The sequence below is a fragment of the Taudactylus pleione genome, unplaced genomic scaffold, assembly GCF_031769625.1.
Source record: "Taudactylus pleione unplaced genomic scaffold, aTauple2 ptg000330l, whole genome shotgun sequence".
Classification (NCBI taxonomy): domain Eukaryota; kingdom Metazoa; phylum Chordata; class Amphibia; order Anura; family Myobatrachidae; genus Taudactylus; species Taudactylus pleione.
The window spans coordinates 363,270-376,496 of record NW_028284731.1 but is presented as its reverse complement, the minus strand read 5'-3'; the positions used below and the strand labels follow the sequence as shown (position 1 = coordinate 376,496).

At 44.5% G+C, this 13,227-nt stretch overlaps 1 pseudogene; it reads right to left on the bottom strand.

Moving 5' to 3' along the window:
* Positions 1-10,155: 10,155 nt before the first annotated feature.
* LOC148509166 (uncharacterized) lies at positions 10,156-11,808 on the bottom strand (annotated as a pseudogene).
* Between the last annotated feature and the right edge of the window lie 1,419 nt (positions 11,809-13,227).

Genomic DNA, 13,227 nt, shown 5'->3' with positions numbered 1-13,227 from the left:
CTACAAACCTATTGGTATTGTTATGTGTTTAATGTGCAAGCTTACATACTTACTTGAGCTTTCTACAAACAAATGTACATTACTTAAAAACTCAGGGACAAATAGTAGACTTATGTAAGGTTCAACAATCTAAGATTTACAGACAAGGAATGAGACTTAAATAAATCAAAATAAACTTTATTTTTAGGGTAATTTGTTTTTGTCTTGTAAAAAAATTAGTGGCACAGGATCACCAAAAGATGGTCCAATGCCACCAGCATGGCAATTACATGGCCCCGTATATCCAGTAATCTGGCAGCAATTGCCTCGTTACGCCTCTGGTCCTCTGTGGGTTAAAAAAATGTGCGGATTACTTAAATGACACCTTCATTTAGATTTTAACAACCAACCAAAAATTCAGACTATACCAAAAAAATACATCAGTTACCAAAACATGTCCAAAACAAAAGGAATGCAAAAAAATAAGCTTACAAACAAATAAGGGCCCAAAAAGAAGAAAAAAAATCCTAAAAAAAAAAAAAACTAAGCCAAACTACGACATTTGTTGGTAGCGTAAACAAGAAAGACACAAGTGTGAGTGTTTGGACATGTGTCATATGTGTAAGGGGAAAACATCCTTGACATTGTTTCACAAAGATATATTTAATAAACATTTGAACTACTTTACTATTTTGAACTGCACAGGCAAAAGGACAACATCAACCAAAATATAACAAACATAACAAAAAACCATAGTTTAAAATGTAAACATACCGGGCACATTGCTGACTGGGCCTGGAGCCCCGAATTCCTCCTCATCAGAGGTGGGCCAGTAGCTCAGGGAAGGAGGAGGTGTCATGTGGGATGAAGTGGAGGGTGAGGAAAAGAGCAGTGGCAAACGCAGGATTTCCAGAGGGGGGTTTCAAAATGCCTGATTTTAGAGCAAATGTGGACAGTCCATCAAGAGGGCAGAATTAGCACTTAACCAGCTATAATATACATTATACAAAGTATAGTGTATGTAATAATTCTGACATATACAGGACCAGCGATCGCAGTAAGCTATTATATGCGTCAGTAGGACCATCCTGCCTGAGCTGAATGTTTTTATTTCAGATGTGGGCACCATACCAGAGTATGGGAGCAAGTCCGGGAGTCTGGGGGAGCAGCAGAAGAACCTAGCACTGCCCTGGACATATATGTACAGATTGGTCTCCTTATGCATTAAATGTATTATTATACAGTATTAATAATTGACCCTCTAGTTGGTCTATATCAGTGCACCCCTAACAGTGTATGTTTTCCATATCTCCTAGTTGGTGCACAAGTGTATTTATTACTGGCTCACACATTTGAAAAGATCAATAGGTTGTGCTAATTATTTCATTTGTGACACTGGGGAGATCTTAAAAACATGAACCTTTAGTATTATATGCTATTTCTATTGTGGTCATCATGGTGTGGGCTAGGGAGGGGGGTTTCCAGGCAACCGGAAACCCCCCTGTGTTTGCCTATGAAGAGAGGGGGGGTTTGAGTGGAGAGGGAAGTTGGAGGGATGTTAATGTGAGGAGAGGGAGGGGACTGACGGGCGGCAAGGTCTGGGGTGGAGGGGGAATTTGGGGAAGAGTGGGCAGAGGATGTTTGGGTGGGAGTGGGGGATAGGGGACGAGACACACATCTGCGACGTGTGAGTCTCCGCTCTGCCCCTAAATGATGGAGAATAACATTTGTAATTACAAATTGCCTTTTAGTATTTTGATTTTAGCCAAAAAATTTTTTAACAAAAACAAGGCTATACTGTAAATATGCACATGCAGGTATGTCCAAAATAAACAAACAGGGCTATACTGTAAACATGCACACGCAGGTATGTCCAAAATAAACAAACAGGGCTATACTGTAAACATGCACACGCAGATATGTCCAAAATAAACAAACAGGCCTATACTGTAAACATGCACACGCAAGTATGTCCAAAATAAACAAACAGGGCTATACTGTAAACACACATGCACACGCAGGTATGAGAATAAAAAAAAAAAAAAAACATACACAGAAACACTTACTTTGCACTATCTGGAGACGCAAACGGGCCAGGAGGCGTGGGGATCTGCGCCTCAGATCCGACCACCTGCGTTCCAGCTGGCCGATATTTCGGCGATAGCCGAGGGAACGCAGGCGGCGGCGCACCTCTGCGTAGGCCAGCCGCTTGCAGAGGTTGGTGATGAGGTGCGGATAGTCAGTAATTCTCTGGTCCATCACCTCAGTGAGGACCAGGAGCTCACGGCAACAAAAAGCGGCGGCTCTCATGATGGCAATGATTTTTTTTACACAAAACAGTTTTAATAAAGGTCCTAGAAAAAATTTGATTGGCTAATGTACTTTGTAAATTAACAGGAACAATTTTATTGGTTATTGTATGAGTCATGTGACCTACACCCTCACAAATATAATGTGAGTTATGATAGGCTTGATGCAGTGACATGCATAAGCTAATTTAAATATCAAAATTAAGTATTAAAATCTGCCTAAAAAAATAAAACGCAAAACAATAGCAGCATTCTAACAAACTATTAATTTCGAAAAACCATCCCCTTGGTCAAACCGTACGTATTCTGCGGTAGAAATGACACACACTAACAAGAATAAAGTTTATTGACATTGAAAAAAAAAAAAAGGATTGCAAACATGTGAATAACAATTAAGGTAATTAATATAGTGATTGCCATTAATCGATTCAAGTATGTTTGCAGAATGAAATAGCAGGCAAACGAAAACTGACAGGGCCACTTCCGGAATTGACTTGTGCGAGCGCTCAATGCAACCAAAGAGGAGACGGACGCTTGCTATTTTGAACGCTCGCTAGCTAGAGGAGGGGTTGGGAGAATATGGGGCGGAAGGTTAGCTACGAGCGAACATACGAGCGAGCACTTCAATTAAAATTTTTCCGCTCGTACGGCGGACGAGCGAACGGCCACTTGCGTCCGGGTCTGAATCAGTTCACACAGGCCACTAGGTCCAGGGGATTCACACCACACACCCTGCACCCATGGGGCCTGATTCAGCAAGGATCGCAGTTGCTAATGTGCATGCAATCAGGCTATTGATTTGCACTGTGTACGCATCGCAGTGCACGAACCAGACACTGCGATTGGAACTACGATTGCAGTGGCGACGCAGACCCATCGCAGAGTGATTGACAGGAAGTGTCATTTTTAGGTGGAACTGGGGGGGTGGTTGGGCAAACGCAGACATGCCAGTGCATTTCAACAGCATTGCAGGAGCGTGCATAAATTAGCCACTGTGATACTATACGCAGCCTGAGGCCTCATAGTGTGTGCTGAAGTTAGCAGTTCCTGAGTGAGGTCTTACCTGCCTTAACTGTGCGTCCGGGTCTGATGTTACTCGATGTTACCGATTATTTCGCTATGTTGCCATAGTATACGAATGTAAGGAGGAAGGGGCGTCCTTATGTTTGCAATGCGAATGCAATAAACTTGCATATCACCGCTGATATTAGCAACTGCGTTGTATGCACATTAGCAGAATAGCGATCCTTGCTGAGTCAGGCCCATACTCTGTAATACTTACCTCTCTAAAGTCCTACAGTGGCAGCGTTGCAGTGGCCATTTTCCCACTGATCTATGCATGCACTGTAGAAAAATCACTGGGAGATGGCCAAGGGCGCCAAGAGGGGGGGGAGCGGTTACAAATTACCCGGGCCCGGGCTTCCTGAGGGGCCCAGTGGGGGCCCTGGGCCGACGCCGCCCCCCTCCCTCACAGCAGCCCAGCACAGAGCGTGTGCTGAGCTGCAGTGGGAGACTGCTCGTAGCTGCTGAGCAGCAGCCACAGCAGTCTCCTATGCCTGTGGGGGGGAGCGAACACACTGATCGCGCCCCCCCTGGCTTTGCGCCATGCTGAGTGCGTTCAGAGCGCCTCCCTCGCCAGCGCGCAGCTCCGCCTTGCGGAACTGAAATATTTTTTTCTTCCGAAGGGGGCGTGGCCATGCCTCCCGTGGTTAGGCCATGCCCCCTGTTACCCAGGCCCGCCGCGGCTCTTGGCGGGCCTGGAGATGGCTACCACACTATTTTTTTGGAGACCTGAGAATGTGCAGTAAATTCTGGCACAGCACCAGTCTACTCGCTTGTGCTGCCAGCTAGAGCAGAGGGGGCCTCAACGGAGACTGCACATGGGCCCCCTCATCACTTAATATGCCCCAGGTTAAAGGTGAGTGAACATGCAGCATTACTCATATGTGTGGTTATAGTTAGAGGTGAGTGAACCTGCTGCATTACGTATGTGTGTATTATGGTTAGAGGTGAGTGAAAATGCTGCATTATGTATGTGTGGGTTATGGTTACAGTTCAGTGAATCTAGTGCATTACGTATATATGGGTTATAGTTAGAGGTGAGCGAACATTTATTTTCAGAACAAGTCTAAAGCTGGGTACACACCTCAGCAATGTGCTGATCCAGGGATGCGATGTAACGATATGTAACGATGTGATCAGATGACAGGAGCGTCAAGAGCCGAGCCGAGGAGGGGAGGGGGCATGTCCTAATCGGAAGAGACGTGGCCACGCTCCTTAGGCTTAAAAATTTTTTTAAAACAATTTAGCAGCGCTTCGCACTGAGGAGGGGGTCGCTGTGAGCCCCTCAGCCTAGTGCAAAGCCAGGGGTGGAGCGATCAGTGTGATCGCTACCCCACACAGGCATAGGAGACTGCTGCAGCTGCTGCTCATTAGCTGCAAACAGTCTCCCCCTGCAGCCCAGCACACAGCAGCATGTGCTGGGGATAAGAGGGAGGGGGGCAGCACCGGACACGGGCCCCCCTTGCAACCCGAATAATTAGTACCCACTCCCCTCTCGTCGCCCCTGTCTGTCAGGGATCACAAGATCGGCCAATATATTGTATAGTGTGTACCCAGCTTTAGAGGGGTTTACTGAAGGGAGTGGGAGTATTTTTCAGAGGGGTAGATGCATTTGTGATTTGCACAACCTTCACCTGCTACATAGGTAAACTGCATTCACCAATTCACAACCCTATACAAGGTAACTTGCTGATATTATAACCCACTGCTTCTTTTTGTTTTGTTTGTCTTGGTCCCTCGCCACTCATTCTCAAAACCTTCTTACACCCCACATGTTTCACAAACTGTCCTTCTTATTATATTTCTATGGCATTATATTTTGAATAACCGCCTTCACACACCTCATCACAACCCTTTATCCAAATTGTTCCCTCTCACAATAACACTCCACTATTATTAACACTCATAAACTTATTTTCTTAATTACTTAATTGCAAAATCGTCTGTCAGCAACAACTAAAACCTTTTAAATCTCACAATTATCTTATCTACCTCTCGATTCCTGTACTGACTGTGAAACACCCCCAAATGCAGGTTTCCTTCTCCCATGCATTTTATTCGTACAGAGCACAGTAATCCAGCAAGCATTAAATATATCCCGTCTCCCATATTTTTCACAATCCTTTAAATGTGCCCTACTGAATGCATACTCTGTCTGTAACAGGCTAACCTTCATCCATAACACTTCCTCTAAAATTGACCTCAACCTTCTAGCAATAAAAGAAACAAGGCTAACTAACAGATATGGCCTCACCTGAGGCCCTTTCTTACAGTGGTCTCCACTTCACGCACTTCCCCAGACCTTGATGCACACAAGGAGGTGGATTTGGACTCATTCTTTCCCCGGTCTGTACATGAAAAATTATCCCACCTGTTTCATAACTCATCTTCTAAAGTATATATTATCCAGATTTTTAACCCCTCCTTTCTGTGTGTTGCTGCAATCTATCATCCCACTGGACCTCCCCAACTATTGATTGAATATTTTTCTGCTTGGCTACCTCTTTTCATGGCTCTAATACCTCAGTCGTCATATTGGGTGATTCCAACATCCCAGATGATTATCCACATTCTCCTTCTGGTTTCATATTACAGTCTCTAAAATCCTGTCTTGACCTCAGTAGGAGTAAGTGTTCTGGCTCCTCTACTCATTTCTCTCTATTAAATCATCACCTGATCATCTACAATCTTTTCCCCACCACTTTACCTTTTTCCACTCTAACCCTAGCAAGCCTCCACATATCCACAGATCAAACTTTCTATTAATTTCTAAAAACTTTCCATCTCTCTAGAACAATTTTGTTTCCAAATGTTCAACATTTCAGACAATACAAGATCTTAAACACATCTTAGAAATAAGGTCTCAGCCTCGATCACAATCTCATCCGTGTAATACAAATGTGGGTCTTCGAAAATACTCCCGCAAAGTAGAATAACATTGGCGAAAATCTCATTGTTTTCATGACTTTCTAGAGTATACGTCTATCTAACGCTGCTACTGAGCTGCTTTGGACACTGCTAAATAAATATTATTCCAATCTCTCATTTCAGTTTAGGCTTATAATAATTCCTAGCAACTATCCCACACCAACCACTTATAGCACCATTACTGTTCAAGATCTTGCTTCCTATTTTAAAGATTAAATTGAAAAGATCCACTATGACATGTTATTCTTTTCCCACATCAACAACTTGCTAATTCCTTTTTCTGCACCCCTGAAACCTTCCCTTCATTTGATCCCATAAATGAAGAAGAGGTCTACAACCTGTTTACTCAAACGTATTAACATCACAAATCACACAATTGCTGTCTCCTATGCTCATCCCAGTCTTGACTAAGATATAAATCTCTCCCTATACAACTGGTATTTTCCCATTATTATGCAAACATGTGGTTATTATTCCTAATGTGCAAAATCTAACGCTGATCCACAGTCTTTCTCATATTACTGTCCCAATTTTCAACTCCCAAAACCATCTAAACTTCTTGCGAGGATTCCTTATACTCAACTCATATGCTTCCTTTCCTCCCACAACTTATTGGACCATCCTCAGTCACATCTTCGTTCCCAACACTTCACAGAGAGTGCAGTCAATGTTTTGGCCACCTCTAAACCTAAAGGCCACTACTTGCTTTTATTTTATTTTTTTTGCTTCTCTGCTCCATTTGACACTATTTAACATACCTTTCTAATGCACACATGCCATTGTATAGTCTTTCAGGACACTGACCTACCTTGGTGCCCATCCTACTTTGCAAACAGCTTATTTAATGTTGTTCACTCTGCATACACCTTCATCATCACCACAAAGTTTGAACCAAGTTCAATTACTATTTTTTTTGTAAGCAATGACACTTTTTCTTATGTGGATGTCACTAAAATGTATCTATACTTCGTCTGATCTTTAACATTAGCGTTGGCCTAAATTACCATTTGTCTTTATACCTTTTTTGGGAGGCAATTTTCTCTTATCACCTCAAACTATCAAAATCCTGGTGCATACATCTAAAAAAAATCATCTCCACAATATGCAAACATTTATAGACTCATAATCTACCATCTATTTGAGTGAAGTGGCTATGTAGAATTTCCATCACATTCTTCTATTGCTGCTCCTCTCTGCCAGTCTCTGCTTTGGTTGCTGTACTTTAGCAAACCATTATAAAGAGCCATTACTGAGATCAAAGCCACTAACAAACTACATACCAGCGGTATGTAGTTAGCAGACCGGCGGATGGAATGCCACTGGTCTGAATCCCAACATTGGAAGTCTGAGACAGGATTTATGATAGGCGGTGAAATACCGACGCCTATCTAATCCCAATGCCAGAACACAAACAGACGCCAGCCCGAACAAGATAAGTCTGGGGCGTCTTAGATGTTAGCCACTGGGGGAGGAGGGTTAGGTTTAGGCACCATAGTGGAGTTAGCATTAGGTTATGGGGGGGAGTTTAGGGTTAGGCACCCCTAGGGGGGATTAGGGTTAGGCTCTAAAGGGGGGTTAGGTTTAGGCATGAAGGGAGGAGACAGGTTTTGCACTAACGGGGAGGGTTAGTGTAACCACTTTTTACTAACGACCCTGAGTGTGGTGTGATACAAAGGGTACCTTACCCATCTGGTTTATCCCTTGGTTCTTGTCAGTCGTCAGGCGTTATTACAGGCAACAAAAGTATGTAAATATCAAGTTTTATGACAATTAGTATGGTTCAGCAATTAGAAATACAATTCTTATTATACACTTTGAACAAGCAAACGACCTTTGGATCCATAAAGTTCTATTTGAGAGGGAATGTTGGAGCTGGATGGTCTTGACCATCGCGACCATCGGACTTGCGATGGAGACCCTGCGGTAGGGTCTCCCTGCCACAAACCCTGGAGTGATTTTGGCTCTATCAGAGCCAAAATCACTCCCACTGACATCACTAGTGATGTCAGTGGGGCCGGCTTCAGACGGTAGGCGTTCCCATGGGAATGCCTCCGTCTGGCAGGCACGCCAACCTAAGGGGGCGTGCTGTCAATCAACATCGACAGCACGCCCCCGTTGGTGCGAGACCCGGAGCGACAGCTTGGCTGTCGCAGTCCGGGTCTCACGCATGCGCACGATGGAGCTCCCTCCATCGTGCGCATGCGCAGTGGGGAACATCGACCCACTTGCGAGCGTACTGCCGCTTGCGAGTGGGTCTGAATGACCCCGTAAATGCAGGCATACATATTACATAGCATTCACACATACTGATAAGTGTGAAGCAAGAATAACCTTCCGTTAGTTTGTGCACAAACAAGGACAATTTTGTCTACCCTTCTGTTGCATGCAAGAGATTGTCTAAATAGAAGTCAATGTTTGCAAACGGTGCCCGGGATAATTACTGTGGTTGCAGGTATTAATTCTCCTAGCAGTGCTGCAATTAGACTGTACCAAGTGACAAAGTTAATGTCTCCTGTCTTTTATCTGTCCTTAATGAACTCAATTGAATAAATGGCTGTTGTTTATTCCTGACTCCCTCCAAAAGTCTCACAGATGCTTTACACTGGATTGTGGGTTTGAAATGCTTGAACAGCAGCAAAAGATATATACAGACTCTGTGCTGATATGGGGAGGATGAGTTACTCACTGCAAGGCTTCATATCACCATTATAATCTCCATTGCCTGCGAGGTGTGATGCAGGGTGCAGTGATCCAAGATTCTGAGAGGACCTGCTCTACACTTCAGCCATCCGGATAGCAGGCTCAGACTCCTTCTAGACACTCCAGCTCTCTTCACAGCTCTGTCTTCCCACCTAACAGACTCCGCCTCCTCAGTTCACAGGTCAGGCTGCCTTCCTGCTCCTCTCTCACTCTGGGCTCTCATTAACTAAACAGGAGAGAGTTCCCCCTAAAACTCAGTTGGAAGAGTTCTGATCACATGACCTCTCCTGCAAGTTTATTACACTAAGTTCAATGGAAAGTGCCATTATGTCCTTGTTTAAGGGGTAGTTAATTGACATAAACACACAGCAGTAAAGCACCATCACTGTACCATAATACAGATATTTATATATATTCACAACAGTACTTCTTTTCACCATTTAATATGTACATATATGAAGTTACATATAACCAATAACTAGTTAGGTGGAAGAAAGGGCTTTTTCTCTCTATTTAAATACTGGGGTGCCACATAATTCCCCGCTTAAATGATGCCTGTCCCCAGGCATCGGCCCATACCAACAAGTTTATGTAACAGTGTTTATAAACATCATCATCCAGGTACACTCTATCCTAGTGGTAAAACACCTTTGTTGCGCTTTCTAGATCTGCATATAGCCTGCTGCACCCTAAACATGAACTCCTCACCACTTATAGTGGTGTACCCACTATTTGGGCCATGTTCGTCTGGAGAAAGAGATGTCACGACCCCTTTATCTTCATTAGGGGTATCTACAGGGACATTAGACTCCAACCATGACTTAATCATATCTGGGCTATGGGATTTAAGGGACCCCGATCCCTCTGTTGTGGCCATGTGAATCACCCTTTCAATGTCTCTTTCCCGGTCAGTGGTACTTAAATTTGCCTGATTGAGGTAGGCCATACTAGTATGAATATTTTCCACTCTAGATTCACTCTCGGGTACTGGCTTTGGAGAAAGTCGTGTCCTCCCTATGTTCCTCCAACCCTGCTGCACTGTCTCGCCCAGGTTCTCCACAAATTGTTCGTCTGTTCTTTCTGATAGTTCACTCTCCACTTTGTCATCAAGGTATTTTTGTCTGTGTCCATATGATCTCAGTAAATAGGGTGGTAGGTTGCAATTTGTCTGGTAAGGTCATTGCTGATTTGTACTTTCTACCACACTTTCCGCTTCTCTAGGTTCCTCTCTATGTTTGGAGTAGTGGTAGTCTTGCTGGTAATGACATGGAGAACCTCTGTGATGTGAATGGTGCCAATAACGCTTGCGAACTGTTGCATATCTGCTGCCTTGAACTGGAAAGCCACCAGGACCGGTCACATTTGCTGCCAGCAGGCCATTTCTTCCCTCAACAATATCAAACTGTACCGTCTCTCGCTCTCCCAAACTGCGGAGGTACTTCCTCGGATTGTTCTTTTTGATAGCTGTATAATGGACGAACACGTCTTCCTTGATGTCATCCCGGTTGATGAATCCATATCCTCATCGCACGTGGAACCATACAACATTCCCTGTAATCCTTCTTGCACTGATTGATGTAACATTCTCTGCAGTTAGCGTGTTCACAAATTTTATTTGGTTCTGTATTACTGGGCTCGAACTCGCATCTCTGGGTTGCCCTTCCTCCATTTGTAGACCCATTCTTTCTGTCACTGCTGTGGGCTGGTCCTCAGGCTCTCTCTGGATGCAATAGCGTTCAATGTGGCCGCTTTGCCGGCAACCTCTGCAGATGGGCCTCCCTTATGAGTCGAATTGATCTGTTGTGCATCGACCTCAATCTCGTAGGATATCCCAGTTTGATCGGTTTCTCCTGTCATGGTCTTGGTGCCACTCTCTGCGCCTTGCTCCAGCTTGTTCATGATGGATCTCTTTCACCTCTCGACCCAGTTCTGACATATTTTGCATTAACTCTGTGATTTTACTTGTAAGAACTCCAATCGGATCGTGACCAGACTGTACTTGTTGTGTTGCCGTCCCCTTAGGAGTTAGGGGTTCAGGTCTCAGGATTTGGCTGACCTCACCCTAGTTCTCATCTTCTAAATGTTCTAAAGATTCGTGACCTTCAGGGTCGGCATTCTGGTTTAGACCAAGGATCTGCAACACCTCCTCCTTAAACTCAGAGAAAGAGCATTCCGGATTCTGACGTCTCCAAATTCTCAATTGGGAACGTGTCGCTTCTCCTTGCGCCCCTTCAATAAATAAGTTGATGAGGGTTTCATCTTCTTGTTCTGCCTCTCGTGGTTCTAAGGCTTCAATTGTACACATGGCTTCCTGTAGGCCCAGGGCAAACTCCCTTAATGACTCCTGAGGTTTTTGTTTTCTAGCATAAAGACGACCTTTAAGTTCTGACAGGGAGCGTGAGTCAAAGATGCTGGCTAATTTTTTAAATATGGCTTCCACCGCTTCGTGTTGTGTATCAGACCACGCTTTGACCTCACGTCGTGCAGGCCCTTTCAGTCCACGCAAGATCTCTACTCTTTGCACGTCGCTCAGTGGGTATAGCCTAAACATAGACTGAATTTTGTCTTTAAATTCTTTGAATGTACTCCTATCTGGTGTACGTGCATCTCCCGAGTACATCAGTAGCCATGGGGCCCCAAAATAATACGGCATGGTAATAGGTGAAGTCTCTGTCATTGGTAACCTCCTTCTGTTGGGTGAGGCATTTGTTGCAGGTAAAAATCTTCGGCCTGACGTTATTGTCGAAGATTGGGGTTCTGACATCTGGTCGGTTGTAATCTGTTTCAATCTTTGGCCTGACGTTGGTGTAGGAGATTGGGGTTCTGACATCTTGTCTATTGTAGTTTGCTTCGATCCTGTTCGCGGACGCCAAGTTGTGGTAACCACTTTTTACTAACGACCCTGAGTGTGGTGTGATACAAAGGGTACCTTACCCATCTGGTTTATCCCTTGGTTCTTGTCAGTCATCGGGCGTTAATACAGGCAACAAAAGTATTTTACCAAAGGAATTTACAGACAATGCAATAATTTATTGTCAAATAACAATGTAAATATCAAGTTTTATGACAATTATTATGGTTCAGCAATTAGAAATACAATTCTTATTATACACTTTGAACAAGCAAATGACCTTTGGATCCATAAAGTTCTATTTGAGCGGGAACGCTGGAACTTCAGATCAGACTGCAAAACAAGGGATTAAGGGCCTGATTCAGAGCCGAACGCTCTGACCAGAGCGCTCGCTCTGAATCAGGGCCCTCCTCCATTAAAATAGAGCGTCCTCCTGGATGCTCGTATAGCTGTGGGTCACCACCCACAGCATATACGAGCGTCCAAAAAGATGGTCGCGATGGTCTTGACCATCGCGACCATCGGACTTGCGACGGAGACCCTGTGGTAGGGTCTCCCTGCCACAAGCCCTGGAGTGATTTTGGCTCTATCAGAGCCAAAATCACTCCCACTGACATCACTAGTGATGTCAGTGGGGCCGGCTTCAGATGGTAGGCGTTCCCATGGGAATGCCTCCGTCTGGCAGGCACGCCCACCTAAGGGGGCGTGCTGTCAATCAACATCGACAGCACGCCCCCTTTGGTGCGAGACCCGGAGCAACAGCTTGGCTGTCGCAGTCCGGGTCTCGCGCATGCGCATGATGGAGCTCCCTCCATCGTGCACATGCGCAGTGGGGAACATCGACCCACTTGCGAGCATACTGCCGCTTGTGAGTGGGTCTGAATGACCCCCTAAATGCAGGCATACATATTACATAGCATTCACACATACTGGTAAGTGTGAAGCAAGAATAACCTTCCGTTAGTTTGTGCACAAACAAGGACAATTTTGTCTACCCTTCTGTTGCATGCAAGAGATTGTCTAAATAGAAGTCAATGTTTGCAAATGGTGCCCGGGATAATTACTGTGGTTGCAGGTATTAATTCTCCTAGCAGTGCTGCAATTAGACTGTACCAAGTGACAAAGTTAATGTCTCCTGTCTTTTATCTGTCCTTAATGAACTCAATTGAATAAATGGCTGTTGTTTATTCCTGACTCCCTCCAAAAGTCTCACAGATGCTTTACACTGGATTGTGGGTTTGAAATGCTTGAACAGTAGCAAAAGATATATACAGACTCTGTTTGTGCTGATATGGGGAGGATGAGTTACTCACTGCAAGGCTTCATATCACCATTATAATCTCCATTGCCTGCGAGGTGTGATGCAGGGTGCAGTGATCCAAGATTCTGACAGGACCT